General features: G+C 37.2%; 1 long non-coding RNA gene across 2 annotated transcripts in view; it reads right to left on the reverse strand.

Annotated features, from left to right (window-relative positions):
- LOC123478733 (uncharacterized) overlaps positions 1 to 17817 on the reverse strand; it is a 117324-nt gene that overhangs the window by 95792 nt on the left and 3715 nt on the right. For both annotated transcript variants that reach the window (XR_006654037.2, XR_008425393.1), the window contains exon 2: positions 2949 to 3138. This is a non-coding gene — a long non-coding RNA (uncharacterized lncRNA). The remainder of the gene's footprint in view (positions 1 to 2948; positions 3139 to 17817) is intronic.

Below are 17817 nucleotides of genomic sequence, written 5' to 3' on the forward strand. Positions count from 1 at the left end.
AGGTGGTCCACTGTGGAGTCTCATGATGCCCCCACACTTACCACTTAATGATAAATGCATAAGAACAGCAGCCATAATCTGAGAAAGGCACAGTAGCCATGTGCTCAGCACCCTCTGGGAGGTAAGACATCTAGACCAGCAGAGGGGCTAGCCAGGGTTAAGGGGAATCTGGAATGAATCATAAGAAGGGCAGCAACAAGCACCAGTGACAGCCCTGAGATCGACTGTAGCAGCAAGAGCTGTAGTATTTCCCACTAAACCTTCTTGTGCAAGTTCCCAGGAAACGACCAACCAGAATTCGAAACGAGTTGTTCCCAGACAGGGTGAACTCATGATACAAAGGCAGAGGATTTGAGCTGCATACTAAGGTGCCCCACCAGATCCCCTCTGCAGGACTGACACTCATGCCTGGCCTGCTAAGAATGCCAGGCGCTGTGACTTGCAGCTGAGCTCCTCATTCAGAACTGCCCTCAGCAGCAAGGATCTGCCTTCCCCAGAACAACGGTGCCTCCCAGGGGACCGCCTATGACCAATGACTGGTTTATCCAGGGATACCAAGGTCTGCTCACCATGGCTCAATTTAGGACAACTCTGCAGGGCCATCCCATCTCCAGAGCTCCCTGCAAAATCAACCGACGCCTCACTGCCACAGAAGTCCAGGTCGATTTCTCCCTCTGCCCAATCCCGCCTTACACACTACCTTACAGATGTCTCTCCTGAATACACTGACAGTAAAGTTTGCGCATAAAACCGTCTCAAAGTTCATGCCCAAGGACCCAATCCAAGAGCGCCGTGCTCACACACATCACCACGTGGCCTAAGCAGACTGCACAGGAACAGAGAGCAGCAGTGTCTTGTCTCGGCTCCATCTCCCTAAGTTAGTTCTCCATTTAAGCAAATCTACTTGCTCTCCCGAAGTCCAGTGGGTAATCCTCCCTCCAGTTCTCATTCTGAATCTATGAAACTACACAGGTCATTAAATAAACTCAATGCAAAGTATCCTGCTTATTCCACCACTAAGTGTTAGACTTAGGTAGAAATAAAGTTAGGTACAGAGGTAGTACATCACAAACACAATGTCAGAAAATTCACGTGCTGGCATCACTGCGGACTGGTCCATGAGAAAGGGGTTAGAAGATGAAGTCAGTAGGGTAAAATAACCACATGCAAGTCACTTAGCCGCCATGAGCCTGTTTCCTAATCTTTTTAAAAAGCCGGTTCTGCCCACCCTCAGAACGGACAGGGGGGGCCTTACCTGTGAAAATAACAGTACCTACCTCATGGGCTCTTAGAAAGACTGACTGAGATGATATATTATGATATCTGGGACATACTCAACACCCCACACATGGCTAGTACCAAACAAAAGGATGCTTGCAAAACTGGTTTGTATACTATAACATGAATATATTTAATATGTAACCCTTTAAATTTTTTTCAGAGGTTTAGCCTTGTGTCCTTAACAAGAACAGGGTCCTTCTCTTCCATTTCAGTTCATCTCAAAGCAACCAGAGCAGTGTTTGCCAGTTGATGGTTAAAATCTTTTCTCTGGCGGGCAAGACAGGAAGCAGGGAGTAGTATCATGCCTGGCAACCACAAATACAGGCAGGTGCAAGTGCTTCTGTCATGCTCTGGGAAAGAAAAATTCTTTTTTGTGGGGTGGTGCATCAGAACAAAAAAGGGAAGGGGAAACAACCCCCCGAAATGTCACCCAATGATTTCTAATGCATTTCCATCTGTCTAAATGTATTCCAATCAAGTTATTTCTAATCATCTGCCATTTCAGGGTGCTGATGTGTGTACACCCATTTTCCTTTACATTTTATTAAATGAGGAACCAAGGATTACATCTCTCCTGGGCTCAAAAATTTTAATGGAACCAAAATCCTCTGAGGATTATCTTAAATCCAGGTAATTTTCTTAAGTGGGACCTGGATGTAGCCAAATAACTGCATGGTTAGAAACCTGTCTATCTGTCTCTTTAAAGTGATTTCATGAATTTGGATCCCTGGGTCACTGAACCACTTCAATGTGGGCATACATATTATGAGGAAACACATTGATCAAAATTCAAAAACCACTCAAGCAAATGCCAGATCAGGATGATTTGGAAAGCTCCATCAGTGCAATGCATCCCATTTGATCCCATCTTTAAATAGCCCTAAACTCTGTATTCCTTCCTACGAGCAGACTAACTTTTCTCCCTACCCCATCTTCTCTTTACGTTATACTCCCAGTCTACGAATCAGCCAGACAGCTTTCTTCTCCTCAAAGCTTAGCTCCTACTTACGCCTTCCTAATACACATTAATTTCTAGAACCCACCCGCCTCTGTGAAATGTGGAATTCTCCCCCTGGCCCACCATGTATATGACTATACACCGGGCTAGGCCAGGACCTTAGGTCAGCGCTGGTCTTCTGCACAGGACAAAGCGCAAGGCATGAGCAGAGAACCACTTGTCATCATGGAAGCAGTTGTAATAATTACATAACAATTTCCCAGAGACAGAGTTGCATTTGGTATTTAAATGACAGGTCTCCATTCCACAGAGGAAACATACTACAGAAATATTTTTGTTCATTCCTATTATTAAATGTTGTTTCTTCATATTAATGATCTGTATCAGTGATTTTCCTCCTTTTTCAATCTCATGGAACACGTAAAGTAACTACGAAACTTCTGTGGCACACCATAAAATTATGTATTTTTTGCCAATCTGACAAAAAAATAGGTATAATTTTGATGTATTCACACCAGATGGCTATTGTTGTGTTGGCTGTTGTCATTTTTTTATTTGACAATTTAAGGGGGAAAAGGTCAGTGTCCCTGAGTAGTCGGGAACTGCAGGTTTTAAACATTCTTGGGGCACACCATGCGCTGTGGCACTCTGGTTGAAAATCCCTGATCTACGTGAACATCATACTGAAAGACCCGTAAGACTCACTCACTTGACCAAGCTGGGACACTGCTTCCCGTAAATCACAGAAGCCATCCATGTCTCAGATCAGCTCTCGAACAATTCCCTCATGGCTGCTGTACGCCGGAACACGGCCGAGGCGCCAGTGCAGTATCCATGGCGGGTTATGTGCTCCCTTTCAGCGTGGAGCCTCTCTCCTCACAACGTCTTCGCGGGCCGAACTTAAAGACATGAGAAGAGATGGAAATTTCAGATGCCATGGCAAGCCAAGGAGTTATTTTTTGAGCAAAAAGTTCAGAAACCTTCAGAGAGAGACAAAAAGGCCCAGGCGCAGGAGACCTATTCCTAGTTCTGCTCCTGAAAAGTGACTTAGCTTCTCTGTATCTTACATGCCTCATTTGTGAAACAGGGACCACTACATCTTACTTCCTAATGCAGAGAGTAAGAAGGGGGCATTCTTATTTTACAGATGAGAAAAGACACTTGGGGTAAGTGACTAAATGGCACAGTCAGTAAAAAAGGCAGAGCTAGAACCTAGAATTCTAGGCTTAAATCACCTAGTCTTCTGATTCATTCCAATACCCAAGATCTAAAGTCCTGTGAAATAAGTTGAGTATTATAACGCTATTTGACAAAAATGATAAAAGTTTGGCAGAATTAGGTCATGTGGTTCAATCATGGCAGAATTTTGACTAGAACCCAGGCATGCTAATGCCTAAACCAGAGTCAAACGGAAGTGCTCTAACTTGACCTCCTTTTCTGATTGAAAAAACAACTCACCCCAAAATAGGTATATTTAGGTGTAGCAGATGTCCTGGAAGGCCCAATCTGAACCCTACTTCATTGCTTTCTTTTTTCACTGCTTCAGTCCTCCTCCTTTATTTGCGCTTACTTTCCTGTTACTTCTCTACTGTCTTGAGATGGACATTTAGATCACTTATTTTTAGTCTTCTCTCAGATCTGTGATTAATACTATAAAGTTATCTCTAAGCATCATTTTAGCTGCATCCTCCGAAGTTTCGATAAATCATATTTCCACTATCATTCAATTCAAAATACTTTGGGATTTCTTCTTTGATCCAACGTTATTTAAAGCATACTGCTTAATTCCAAAACTTTGTAGAATTTTCTAATTATCTTTTTATAATTGATTTTGGGCTTCAATCCTCTGTGGTCATCAAGATACTCTGAATAATCAGAATTTTGAAATCTGATGAGATTTGATGTAGGTCCCAGAATACAGTTAATTTTGGTAAATGTTCCATGTGCACTTGAAAATAAGACACATTCTTGCTATTATTGACTGTAGGGCTCTCTATATGTCAATTCAGTCAAGTTCATTTATCATATTGTTTAGATGTTCCACAGCCTTTCTGATATTTTTTTCTGTCTACACTATCAGTTATTGACAAGACATATTAAGGTTTCCCACAATGATTATGTGCTTACATATTTTTTCTCGTTGTTCTACCAACTTTCAGTTTTTAGTTTAAGGCTGTGTTACTAGATGAATAATAACTTGTCGTTGTGTTATGTTCTTAATGAATTGACTCTTCTGTCATCATGAAATGCTACTATAATGTTTTTTTCTCTAAGGTCTAGATTATTAACTATTAGTTATACATTTTTCCATCCTTTTTCTTTTAATTTTCCTGTCCTTATTTTTAAGGTATATGTTCTCTTATAAGTAGCCCATAATAGGGTCATGTTTCTTTATCCAGTCTTCTGATTTATTTATTTTAGCTAAAGCATTAAGTCCATTTACATCTAAAGTAACTACTCATATTACTTGTATCATCCATCTTATCATATGTTTACTACTTGTGCCACCTGTTTTATGTTCCTTTTTCTCTTTTTTGTCTTATTTTAAATAAGTATTTCTATTTTTTTATCCTCACCCAAGGCTATGTTTTTATTGATTTTTTTTAGAGAGAAAGGAAGCAGGGGGGTAGAGAGAGAGAGAGAGAGAGAGAGAGAAACATCGATGTGAGAGAGAAACATCCATCAGCTGCCTCCCACAGGCACCTGGACCAGGGATCAAACACACCACCTTTTTGGTGGGCAATGCTCCAACCAACTGAGCCACCTGGCCAGGGCTAAACAGGTATTTCTTACCATCTGATTTTCTCCCTATATTAGATTGTTAGTTACACAGTCTTTTACCATATTTTTTTAGTAGTTAGCATAAGGAATACAATCAGCATTCTTGACTCACGGTTACTTTTATGTGTTAACTTGGCTAGGTTACAGTACACAGTTATTCCATCAAACACTAATCTAGGTGTTTTTGTGACGTGGTACTTTGTAGACGTGGTTACTACCTACAATCAGTTGACTTCAAGTAAAAGATTACTCTAACAGTGGGTGAGTCTCATCCAATCATTTGAAAGGCCTGAAGAGCAAAAGTGAGGTTACCCTTAAGAAATTCTGCCTGTAGACTGCAACATCAGCTTCTGCCTGAGAATCTCCAATCTGCCAACCTGCTCTATAGATTTCAGACTTTCCAGCCCCCACAATCGCATAAGCCAGTTTCTCAAAATAAATGGTTGATCTCACACACAACCACCGAGAAATACTATGAAATTAGAAGTTTAACACAAGTTACCCATCCGTCTCCCATTATTTCATCATGCATTTATTTTAGTTCTGTATATTTTAATACCCCACAACATACTGCTGTTCTGTATAGTCAATGTCCATTTATGTTTATCCACAAATATATTCTTTCCAGTGCCCTTCACTCCTTTCTGCACTTCTGTTTCCATACAGGATTATTTTCTTTCTGCCTGAAGAACTCCCTAGGTCTGCTAGCAAAAATTCTCCTAATTTTGTTTATCTGGAAATGTCTTCATTTTGCTTTCACATTTCAAGGATATTTTCACTGGGTACAAAATCCCAGATATGCCTCCCCCCACTCCCAGCATCTTAAACATGTTGTTCCCATTGCCTCTGATTTCCAGCTTATTATTCTGCCAGTTGTAGTCTAGATTCTTTGAAAGTAATGCAGTGATTTTTTCCAGGCTTCCTTTAACATGTTTTAGTAAGTTTATTATGAGAGTTGCCTTTGTATATATTTTCTGAAGTCCAGAGAACTTTTGAAACTGTGATTTGATGTATTTCATCTGTTTTAAAAAATTCTTATCCATTTTCCCTTCAAATATTGCTTCTACCCTATTTTTCCTTCCTGTTATTCTTGAACTCCAATTTTATATATGTTAGGCCTCTTCCTTGAGTTATATAAGTGCTCATACTCTTTCCTGTGTTTCTGTCTTTTTTGCCCTTCAATGTGTTAGCCTGTGTGTTCTGTTCAGCTTGGGACTTCCAGTTCCCCAAGAAGATACAGCACTTCTACCCCCACCTGGCAATAGAAGGCAGTTCTCTTACCCTTCCCTGGTACATGTAAATAGAAGTCAGCTAAAACAGTTAAATAAGACCTGGAGTCTCATAACATGGTAGCTAAAATGCCCATGTTTCAGTGGAAAGCCACTTACATAAAATAACTAGGAAAATCTCAGCATGAATAAACAAAGATTAACTTCAAAGAAATATTAAAATATTTCTGACAAAGATTTTAAACATTCATCATAGATATCCTTGCCCTTAGCAATTACAAACACACTTGAAACAGATGAACAAATGTTCTCAGCAAAAATAATACATGATATAAAGAATCAAATGAAAATTGTAAAACTAAAATAACAAAAAAAATGTTTAATTAAATGGATGGGTCAACAGCAAGATGGAAGGGTTAGAAGAAACAATCAGTGAAGCAGAAGACAGAACAATAGAGGGTACCCAAACGAACACCAGAAGAAAAACAGATAGGAAAAATGAACAGAGCCTCCTCTAAGACTTGTGGGACTATAACAAGAGAGCTAATGTTCATGTAATCAGAGTCCCAGAAGAAAAAAGAAAAAAGTACTAAGAAAGTATGTAAAGAAATAATGGCAGCTCTGGACACCTAACACACAAAATGGTGACTATAATTAGAATGTATTATATACTTGAAATCTGCTAAGAAGTAAATATGAATTATTCTCACTACACAAAAAATGATAAATATATAAAATGAGAAAATATTAAATTTACTTTATATATACAGGGTGGGGCAATAGTAGGTTTACAGTTGTTTGTATGGAAAATAATACAATAATTAATAAATAATACAAGAATAAATCTTGTTTCGCATACACACAACTATAAACCTGCTTTTGTCATACCCTGTATAGTTCACAATGTATACCTGTACATCTATTATCAAAATGTTACATTGTACACCTTATATACAATTTTTACTTATCAAAAATAAATAGGTAAAGATATTTTACAAAGAGAAAATGACAGAAAAGTTTTTTTAAAGATTTTTTTATTCATTTTTAAAGGGGAAGGGAGGGAAAAAAAGAGGGAGAGAAACATCCATGCGTGGTTGCCTCTTGCGTGCACCAAACCAGGGACCTGCCCGCAACCCAGGCGTGTGCCCTGACTGGGAATCAAACCTGCCACCCCTTGCTTCACAGGCCAACACTCAAACCACCCAAAGTGAAAACTTTTAAAATTTCTCAAAATACATATACTTAGAAATTTAAGAAACTCAGTAAACCCCAAGCAGTATAAATCCAAATCATAGTCAAGTTTCTGAAAACAAATGACACAGAAAAATCTTAATAGCAGAGAAAGATAGAAATGATACCTTTACTATAGGAGAAAAAACAATTCAAATGATATCAGATTTCTCATCAGAAATCTAGAAGCCAGAGAATAAAGTAGCACAATATTCTTTAAGTGCTGAAGGGAAAGAACTCTCAACTTAAGAGTTTTACATCTAGACAAAATACTCTTCAGGCATGAAAAAGAAATCAAGACATCCTCAGATGAAAAAAAAACTACAACTAAGATAATTTTTCCACCAGATTTATCCTAAAAGAATGGCTAAAGGATGTTCTCTAAATAGAAAATGACAAAAGAGAAATCTTGGAATATCAGGAAGGAAGAAAGAAAATGAAAAGAGCAAAAATATGAATAAATACACTATATTTTTCTTCTGCTCTTGAGTTCTTAAAATCATGTTTGACAATAGGCAAAAATTATAACAATGTCTGGTATAGTGGTGCTAAATAGATGCAAAGGGAATATTTCAAACAAATATGTTATAAATGGGGGAAAGGTAAGATTTCTAAACTTCACTTGAATTGGTAAAATGTCAACACTAGTAGGCTGTGATAAGTTATGTGTAATGTAATAAAAATCAAATTGTAATAATAAACATTCAAGCAACACAAAAGAAGGCAGGGAAAAAACAGAGAACAAACAAAATACAAAAAAATGAAGCACTAATATAGGCATAATTACATGAAATGCAGTCTAGGTGTACCAATTTAAGATAAAGATCGGCAGAGTGGATTAAAATCACGCTGTCTACAAGAAACTCAATTTAAATATAACAATATAGGTAGATTGAAAGTCAAAGCATGGAAAAGGGTATCTCATGGAAACATTTGTCAAATAAAACACGTGCAGCTATACTATTATCAGTAAACTTCAAAAGCAATGAAATGAACTTCAGACAAAAGGAAATCAGAGAGAGTTTTACATAATCACACTAAGGTCAATTCAACAAGAAGACCTAGCAATCCTAAATGAGTTTTGATCATACACAGAGCAGTAAAATATGGTAATAATATATAGAATATACATACAAATGTATAGGGAGATAAACAAACAGTCCATAATTATACTTGGAGACCTCAACATCACTGTCTCAGTAATTCATAGAACAACTAGACAGAAAAAATCAGTAAGGATGTATCATCCACTGACAGGATCTAATCAGCATTTAATTGATAAAACACACCACCCAACAATAGCAGAACACACATTCTTTCCAAGCATCCATGGGACATATAACAACATAAATCATATCCTGAGCCATACAGCAAAGCTCAACCAATTTAAAATATTATTATAGATTATGCTCTTTGTCCACAATGGCACAAACTAGAAATCAATTAAACAGAATGATAACAAGAAATCTCTAAAAACTTGGAAACTAAACTAATTTCAAAATACTCCACAAATTTTCAAATAAAATAATACATGGAACTAAATGAAATTGAAGACCCTCCATATCAAAATATGTAGGCTATAGCTAAAACAGTGTTTAAAGGTAAATGTAGCATTAAATGTTTACATTAGAAAAAAGGAAGAGTTTCATATCAACAATCTTCCACTATAATAACACAGAAAAAGAAGAGCAAAATAAACCCAAGGCAAATAAAAGAAAGGAATAAAGAGTAGCAATCAATGAAACTAAAAACAGAAAAGCAATAGAGAAAAATCGATGAAACGAAAAGCTAGTTCTTTGAAAGCAGATCAATAAAATTGACAAACATCTAACAAATTGACAAAAAAATAGAGAAGACACAAATTACCAATATCAGGAATGGAACAAGAAATATCACTTCAAACCCTGCATACATCAAAGAAATATTAAGTGAATACTACGAACAATTCTACACATATAAATATGGCAAATGAAATGCATAAATGTCTCAAAAAGCACAAAGTAGCACCCAATATGAAATAGGCTAGTAGTATATTAAGGAAATTAAATTTTCAACTTAAAAACTCCCAAAAGAAAATTCCTTGGGTTAAGAAGGATTCATTAGAGAATTCTACCAGACATTTAAAGAAGAATTAACACCAATTCCACACAATCACTTCCAGAATGAGAGAAAGCTTCCCAGTTCATTTTAGGAAGCTGGCACTATCCTGATGCCAAAACCAGACAATATGAAGAAAGAAAACTATGTATCAATATCCCTCATAAACATAAATGCAAAAATCCTCAGCAAAAAAATTAGTAAATAAAATCCAACAGTCTACAAAAGGAATTATACACTTAACTGTATTCGTTAGAGCTCGCCAGAGAAACAGAGCCAACAGGATACATTGAGAGCAGCAAGAGAGAAGTGACTTGTCACATACAAAGGATACACACACACACCACAAGACAGATTTCTCAGCAGAAACTAAGTAAGGCAGGCAATTGTGTGGTGATATATTCAAAGTACTGAAAGAAAAAAATGGCAACCAAGAATACTCTACCCAGAAGAACTGTCCTAAAATTAGAAAGAAGGAAATATTAGAGCAGAAATAAATGAAATAAAAAATAGGCAAATATTTTTTTAACTTTCCCTTTTTTTAAGATTTTTATTTTATTTTTAGAGAGAGGGGAAGGGAAGGAGAAAGAGAGGGAGAGAAACATCAATGTGTGAGAAATACATTGTTCGTTTGTTTCTCACACACCCCCAACTGAGGACCAGCCTGCAACCCAGGCATGTGCCCTGACTGGGAATCAAACTGGTGACCTTTCGGTTTACAGGCTGGCATTCAATCCACTGAGCCACAACAGCCAGGGCAAAAATAGGCAAATTTTTTTTTAATTGATGAAACCAGGAGTCATTTTTCTGAAAAATGAATTAACAACTCCTTAGCTATACTAAGGGGAAAAAAAGAGATGATTCAAATAAATAAAATCAGAAAGGAAAGAGGACACATTCAACTGATCCTACCACAATAAAAAGAATCATAAGGGACTTAATGCAATTCCTATTAAAATACCTATGGCATATTTCACAAATCTAGAACAAATATCCCAAAAATGGATATGAAACCAAAAAAGACTACAAATAGCTTCAGCAATTTGAGAAAGAAGAACAAAGTTGGAGGATCACAATACCCGATATCAAACTATACTACAACGCCATTGCAATTAAAACAGTCTGGTGCTGGCTTAAGAACAGTCAACAGATCAATGGAACAGAACATAGGGCCCAGAAATCAACCTACATCTTTATGGTTAATTAATATTTGACAAAGGAGGCAAGAGTGTACAATGGAGTAAAGACAGTTTCTTCAATAAATGCTGTTGGTGAAACTGGAAAGTACATGCAAAAAAATGAAACTAGACCACCTACTTCAACCGTACACAAGAATAAACTTAAAATGTATAAAAGATTTAAATGTAAGTCACGAAACCATAAAAATACTAGAAGAAAACACATACAGTAAGATCTCGGACATCTCATAGCAACATTTTTGTCAATATATCTCCTAGGGTAAGGGAAACAAAAAATAAATAAATAAATGGGACCACATCAAACTAAAAAGCTTCTGCACAGCAAAAGAATCCACTCACAAAATAAAAAGGGAACCCATTGTATGGGAGAAAATATTTACCAATGATATACCTGATAAGGAGTTAATTTCCAAAATATATAAAGGAGTAATATAACTCCTTTATAGCACCAGGAAGACAAACAATCCAATTAAAATATGAGCAAAGGACCTGAACAGGCAGTTCTCCAAAGAGGACATACAGATAGCCAACTGACAGATGAAAAAATGCTCAATGTCACTAATCATCAGAGAGATGCAAATTAAAACTACAATGAGATATTACCTCACACAAGCCAAAATGGCTACCATCAGTAAATCAAAAAACAACAGTGCTGGAGAGGATGTGGAGTAAAGGTAACCAAGGTGCAATGTTGGTGGAAATGCAGACTGGTACAGCCAATGTGGAAAACAGTATGGAGTTTCTTCAAAAAATTAAAAATGAAGCCTTTTGACCCAGCAATCCCACTTATGGCAATATAACCTAAGAATCCTAAAACACCGATTTGAAAAAATATATGCACCCCTATACTTATAGCAGCCTTGTTTACAATAGCCAAGACCTGGAAACAGCCTGAATGTCCATCAGTAGATGAGTAAATAAAAAAGCTGTGGCACATTGACATAATGGAATACTACCCAGCAGTAACAAAAGAAGGAAACCTTACCTTTTGTAACAGCATGGATGGACCTAGGGATTATTATGCTAAGTGAAATAAGCCAGTCAGAGTAAGACAAATACCTTATGATCTCACTTATATGTAGAATCTAATGAACATAATAAACTGATGAACATAAAAACAGAGGCATAGAAACATGGAACAGACTGACAGCTGTTGAGGGGAGAGGGAAGCTGGATGAAAGAAGGTGAAGGGATTAGTACAAAAACATATAGGCATAACCCACAGACACAGACAACAGCGTAGTGACAGTCAAGAGGGAAGGGGGTTGGGAGCTGGGTGGAGGTGGGCAAATTGGGGCAGAGGGAATGGGGGGCAACTATAAGAGAGTCAATAATAAAAATAAAGTTAAAAAAGAAAGAAATTCAATATTTTCTTCTATTAAATAAATATAATTTTTTTAAAAGAAGAATCATAAGGGACTATTTTGAATAAGTATATGCTAACAAATTGGACAATCTAGAGGAAATGGAGAAATTCCTAGATATATACAACCTACCAGGACTAAATCAAAAGGAAATAGAAAGTTTGAACATACCAATAAAAAATAAGGAAAATGAAGGAGTAAACAAAAACTTCCAACATAGAAAAGCCCAGGATTATTTGGCTTCAAGGGTGAATTCTACCAAACATTTAAAAAAGAATACCAATCCTTCTCAAAATCTTCCAAAAATTAGAAAAACCACGTCTCAAACTGATACCAAAGCCAGAAAAAAACATGCCACAAAAAAAGCAAAACTAAAAGCCAATATCCCTGATGAACATAGATGCAAAATCTTCAACAAAATACTCGCAAACTGAAGACAACAGCACATTAAAAGAATCACACATCGGGACCGAGTCAGATTTATCACGGGAATTTATGGATGGTTCAACACACGCAAACCAGTTAACATGATACACCACATTAACAAAGTGATGGGTAAGAATCACATGAGCATTGCAATAATGCAGAAAGAGCATTTGACAACTTCTCCTGGTAAAAATCCTCAACAAATTAGGTACGGAAGAAACTTACCACAATACAATAAAAGCCACTTATGAGAAGCCTACAGCTAAATCAAACACAATGATGAAAAGCTGAAAGCTTTCCCTCTAAGATCCAGAACAAGGCAAGGATGCCTACTTTCACCTCTCATAGTCAACATAATACTGGAAGCCCTAGCCAGAGCACTTAATCAAGAAAAAGAAATTAAAGCCATCCAAATCAGAAAGAAAGAAGTAAAACTACCACTCTTTGCAGACGACATTATCTTATATGTAGAAAACCCTACTGTTAGGATATGCAAAAATCCACTTACAATAACATCAAAAAGAATAAAGTACTTAGGAAATAAGCTTAAAGAAAGAGGTAAAAGATATGTACTGAAAGACCAAACACTATAAAACAATGACAAAAGAAAAATTTTAAAAGACACAAATGAATACAAGTACTTTCTATGTTCGTGTTTTGGAAGAATTAATAGTGTTCAATTGTCTATACTTCCAAAAGTGATCTACAGCTTCGACACCATTTCCATCAAAATCTCAATGGTGTTTTTACTTAAATAGAAAAAAAAATTCTAGTATTCATTCAGAACCACAAAGACCCTGAATGACCAAAACACTGCTGAGCAAGAACAACAAAGCTGGAGGTATCACATTTCCTGATTTCAATATATTATAAAGCTACACCTCTAGATGATCTAGTTCAAACAGTCCTGTAGCTTTACATACTACTTATACACAAACAATTCTTAAATGCATATCTTTAGCCTCAACTTCTCACCTGAACTCCTGACTTATATCCAAAATGTTCTCTTGAACACCTAACAGACATCTATACTTACATATCCAAACACAGGATCCCCCAACTCAATTGTTCCTCTCACCGTATTCCCCACCTCAGAGTTCCCTAATAATTGTATGACAGTTTTAAACATGGCTCCAAAATCTTTGATGCTCCAATACTCCCTCCCCTTTGAATCTGGATGAGCCTGCGAATAATTCTAGCCATAGAATATGGTGGAAGTGACACTATGTGAGTTCTGAGGTTAGCTCACAAAAGGCCATGCAGCTTCTTCCCCGTTCTCTTGGAATGTTTCCCTTCAGGGAGCAGTCCCTCTCAAAACCCAGCCATTAGGCTGCGGAACAACAAAGCCCACAGAAATAATAAAAATGACTGCTATTTTAGTCCACTGTTTGGGGGTAGGGGTAGTTTGTACTAATAGACCGGTAGAACTGATGATAGCTTCATTCTTTCAATTATTCAGACCAAAATTTCTAACATCCTTGATTCCTTTTTCTCTTACATTCCGTATCCAATCCTCAACCAATTCTGTCCCTTCAGAATGTAGCTCTCCCTTCAAAATATGTCCAAAATATGACCAATTCTCACTACTCATCCATAGAATGATCTCTCCTAGTCAAAGTTCTTCATGGAAAACAGAAACTGACTCAGGCTAACTTTTGCAGATAAACTTCATTAAAACAAAGCAGATGGCTCACAGCATAGACTGAAACAGGGATGCGAGTCATGTCCAGAAAACAGTCAGAAATCAACGCAGATTAAGCTTGAGGAATCACAGCCAAAGATCCAACCTGGCTGATACACCACCACAGCTGGACACAGAACGCGCCACCTTCACCAGCCTGAACTCCAGGCTCCCCCACTCTTCTGTTCTTTGGTGTCTTACTCTCAGGAACACGTTATCTCATTGGCTGAGCTTCCTTGTTCCTGAGTCCCCAATGCCAGGGGATGCGACGAGGAAAAGTTTGGGCTTTGGGACGTTAATAGTAAGAAGTGGAGACCCACATCCCATAAAATTTATTTCATAGTGCATTCTCCAAACACAAGAAGTGGCTACGAATTCTGAGCATCCAAGTAAAAGTAAATGACACCGATAAGGGTTGGGTGAGGAGATGATACATTTTTATAAAGCAAATGACAAGTTCTCAATATATATTAGTATGATAAAAAGATAACTAGACTTTGAATTAAAGCCTTAGATTTCAGTCCTGTTCTACCACAGAACTGAATGTGTGTGACCCTGAGCAAATCACTTAACTTTTCGCCCTTATGCTGGGAACAATAATATCTGTCCTGCTTATCTTACTGGTCGTTTTCAAATTAAGGTTACTACCTTCATCTCATTCATCTTTTAAGCACTGTTGCGTAGCTGAGAGTTAGCATAGAGTATGGCTGCAGAGTGAGTAAAACTTATAGAAAGGACTTGTAAAATGAAAGCGATTAATTAACTGATCTTACTAAATTCTGCACCTAGACCAGAGAAGTTTGATACTGTCACCCAGAGCCATCCTTAAGGAATATCAAATTATGCTTTGGGAGAGACCCTTGACACTGATAGCTTTTGCCACTGACCTCTTCATAAAATTTATGTGGAATGGCGGAAAAACTTATTGCTTCAATATATAGTACAAATTTGGTTTCTAGAGCAAATTCCTTCTGTGACAAGTTTTAAGGACTTGATGATAATTGCTCTTGAGAATAAGTCTAGCATGGGGAAATAATGTAGCTTATTGTCTAGATTTTTGGCCAATTAATTCAAGTTACCCTGAGAAAACAAAACTCTAATTATAGGATAACTAATAAGAACAGTCCCTTAGCCAAATCCTTTGGAGACAGTTTAGAACAGGGGTGTCAAACTCATTTTCACTGGGGCCACATCCACCTTGAGGCTGCCTGCAAAGGGCCAAGTGTAATTTTAGGACTGTACACATGTAACTAGTCCTTAACCAGGAGCAAGGAGCTCAGCACTGCCGTCAGGAAGAAACAAGGTGCCGGGCCAGATAAAACAAGGTGGAGGGCCGAATCTGTGCTTCAGAATCAAGGATTTTTCAGATAGTCTGAAAGGTGTTAGTCATAAGAATCACAACCTTGAACAGGATCTGCTCAGCCCCTATAATCAAATACAATAATATTTCTACAGAGGTGTACTGAATGTGAACCCTAACTGGAATAAAGACTGGAATAGTCTCACATCAGTGCAGTAAAAGTTATTTCAATATATGAGATCCAAAAATCTTGTTGGTTTTAAGAGCTCTTTTGGATTTTAGAAACATGGACAAGAAACAAAGTTGTGTTTTTCATAAATAAAGAAATAGTTTTATAATGCTTGGAGATACAAAATGCTCTCCCATGCACATTTAAAGTTCTTACAAGCTTGAATATTAATATTAATGTATCTCATAAAATCACTTTCACAGTATTATTTTTCAAATGTACAATTCAAAGAATTATAAACTTCAACCAGAAAGATCATCTATTTCAATCTGTTGCCTACATCAGCTGATCCCTACTAATAGCATCCTAGCCAGAGAGTCACTCGACCTTTGCAGGATACTCCTCTGGGTGAAGAATTTACTCCTTATAAAGGACATAAGGACAAAATCAAGGGGGAAGGTAGAGGTCGGGGAGGGAGGTGGGACTGGCTGGGGTGGGGTGGAGGGATGGAGAGAAAATGCAGACAATTGTAACTGAATAAAAAAAAAATTCACTCCTTCATATGGCAACTTGCTATATACTCTTGGACAACCTTAATTATTAGAATCAAAGTCAGCCCCTCTGTCACTTTTACCCTTTGGTCCTAACTCTGCCCTGGGGAGCAGGAAAAACTAACCCCTCTGCCACGTGACAGCTAGGCAAATATTTAAAGTGGCAATCATGTACCATATCATTTGGCTCTTCTCTAGGCTAAACATTTGCTCTAACTCTTCCACATAAAGCATGGTTTCCTCTTCCCCCCACACCCTGAGGACTGATGCTAATCTCTAATTTATCAATGTTTGTATTAAAATAAGGTCACTACATAAAACTCCAGCCCAGAACACTGGGAACCTGTTATCTTCCTTCCAAGTTGTATACCATATTTCTATTGATGTAGTATAAAATTACATTAGCTTTTTATGCATAATAATACTCTGAACTATTTTGCATTTATATAAAATGTATACCCCCATTGTGCCACAAACATTATTGTCACAATCCAGGAACCTCCCTTGATTTACATTTTTTAGCCTCAACAAAGGGCTTTTGTGTTGGTCTTTGTTAAAGTACATCATGTTGGTTTTCATTCCAACATTCATGTTTCATTTTGAATCTTGATTTCACCTTTCAATACATTAGCTATGGCTTCTTGCTCTATGTAACCTACAAACTTAATGAGCAGCCTTTCTAACCTTCAGTAAGACTTCAATAATAATAAAAAAAAGTACTGAACAAGATAGGATCAAGAGCCCTATGGCATGTCATTAGAGACTTCCTTCCAGGATGGCATCCTTACTATCTAATGCAGCCCAGGAACCACATACACAAATATCAATATCAAGCATGCCACGTGCTAAATGAGCAGCAAGAAAAACACACACTATATAGAGAAGAAAATAGTGCATCCCAGAACCATCAGACAAGGCTCTCTGCTTCAGTAATTAATTTCAAATACAATTTTGGCTACAATAGGGCATTTGAAAAAGATTTCTTTCCTTCCTGAAATGTACATATACTGTACATATCCTAGCGTTGCAACATAAAATCCATTCCCTACTATGGACCTTACCCAGAAAGTTTACAAACACGGTATTAAAGGATGAGTACGATTTGGAGTGTCATAGAGAACGGGAGAACAAGCCAAGAAAAAAATCTCACCACATTTTGGATCAATAAACTCCTATAGATGTGACTCCTCCCACTGCCCACTTCATTCCCCCCACCCCAGCTCCCACAACTGTAATCAACCCCAACGTGCAGAAATCAATATTTTAAGTATATGCTTTTTAATCATTGTTTGGTTTTCCAAGGGAGTATTCACTTTTACAATGGGTCATAAAGAGGGCTCATTTACAAGGCAAGTGACCCTGGTTTAATATGCATTCATTTGATTGACACCCATTTTTTTCAGAATACCAAGAATACAAAATATGCAGGGTTTCTGCTATTTGCTTATATTGTGTAATAAACCTAATGTTAAACATGACCCCTGAAACTGCCCCCACATCTTTCCAGTAAGGACACTTTGATGATATAGTAAATATCGCTATGGATCCACT

This window comes from Desmodus rotundus, chromosome 10 (assembly GCF_022682495.2).
Source record: "Desmodus rotundus isolate HL8 chromosome 10, HLdesRot8A.1, whole genome shotgun sequence".
Lineage (NCBI taxonomy): Eukaryota > Metazoa > Chordata > Mammalia > Chiroptera > Phyllostomidae > Desmodus > Desmodus rotundus.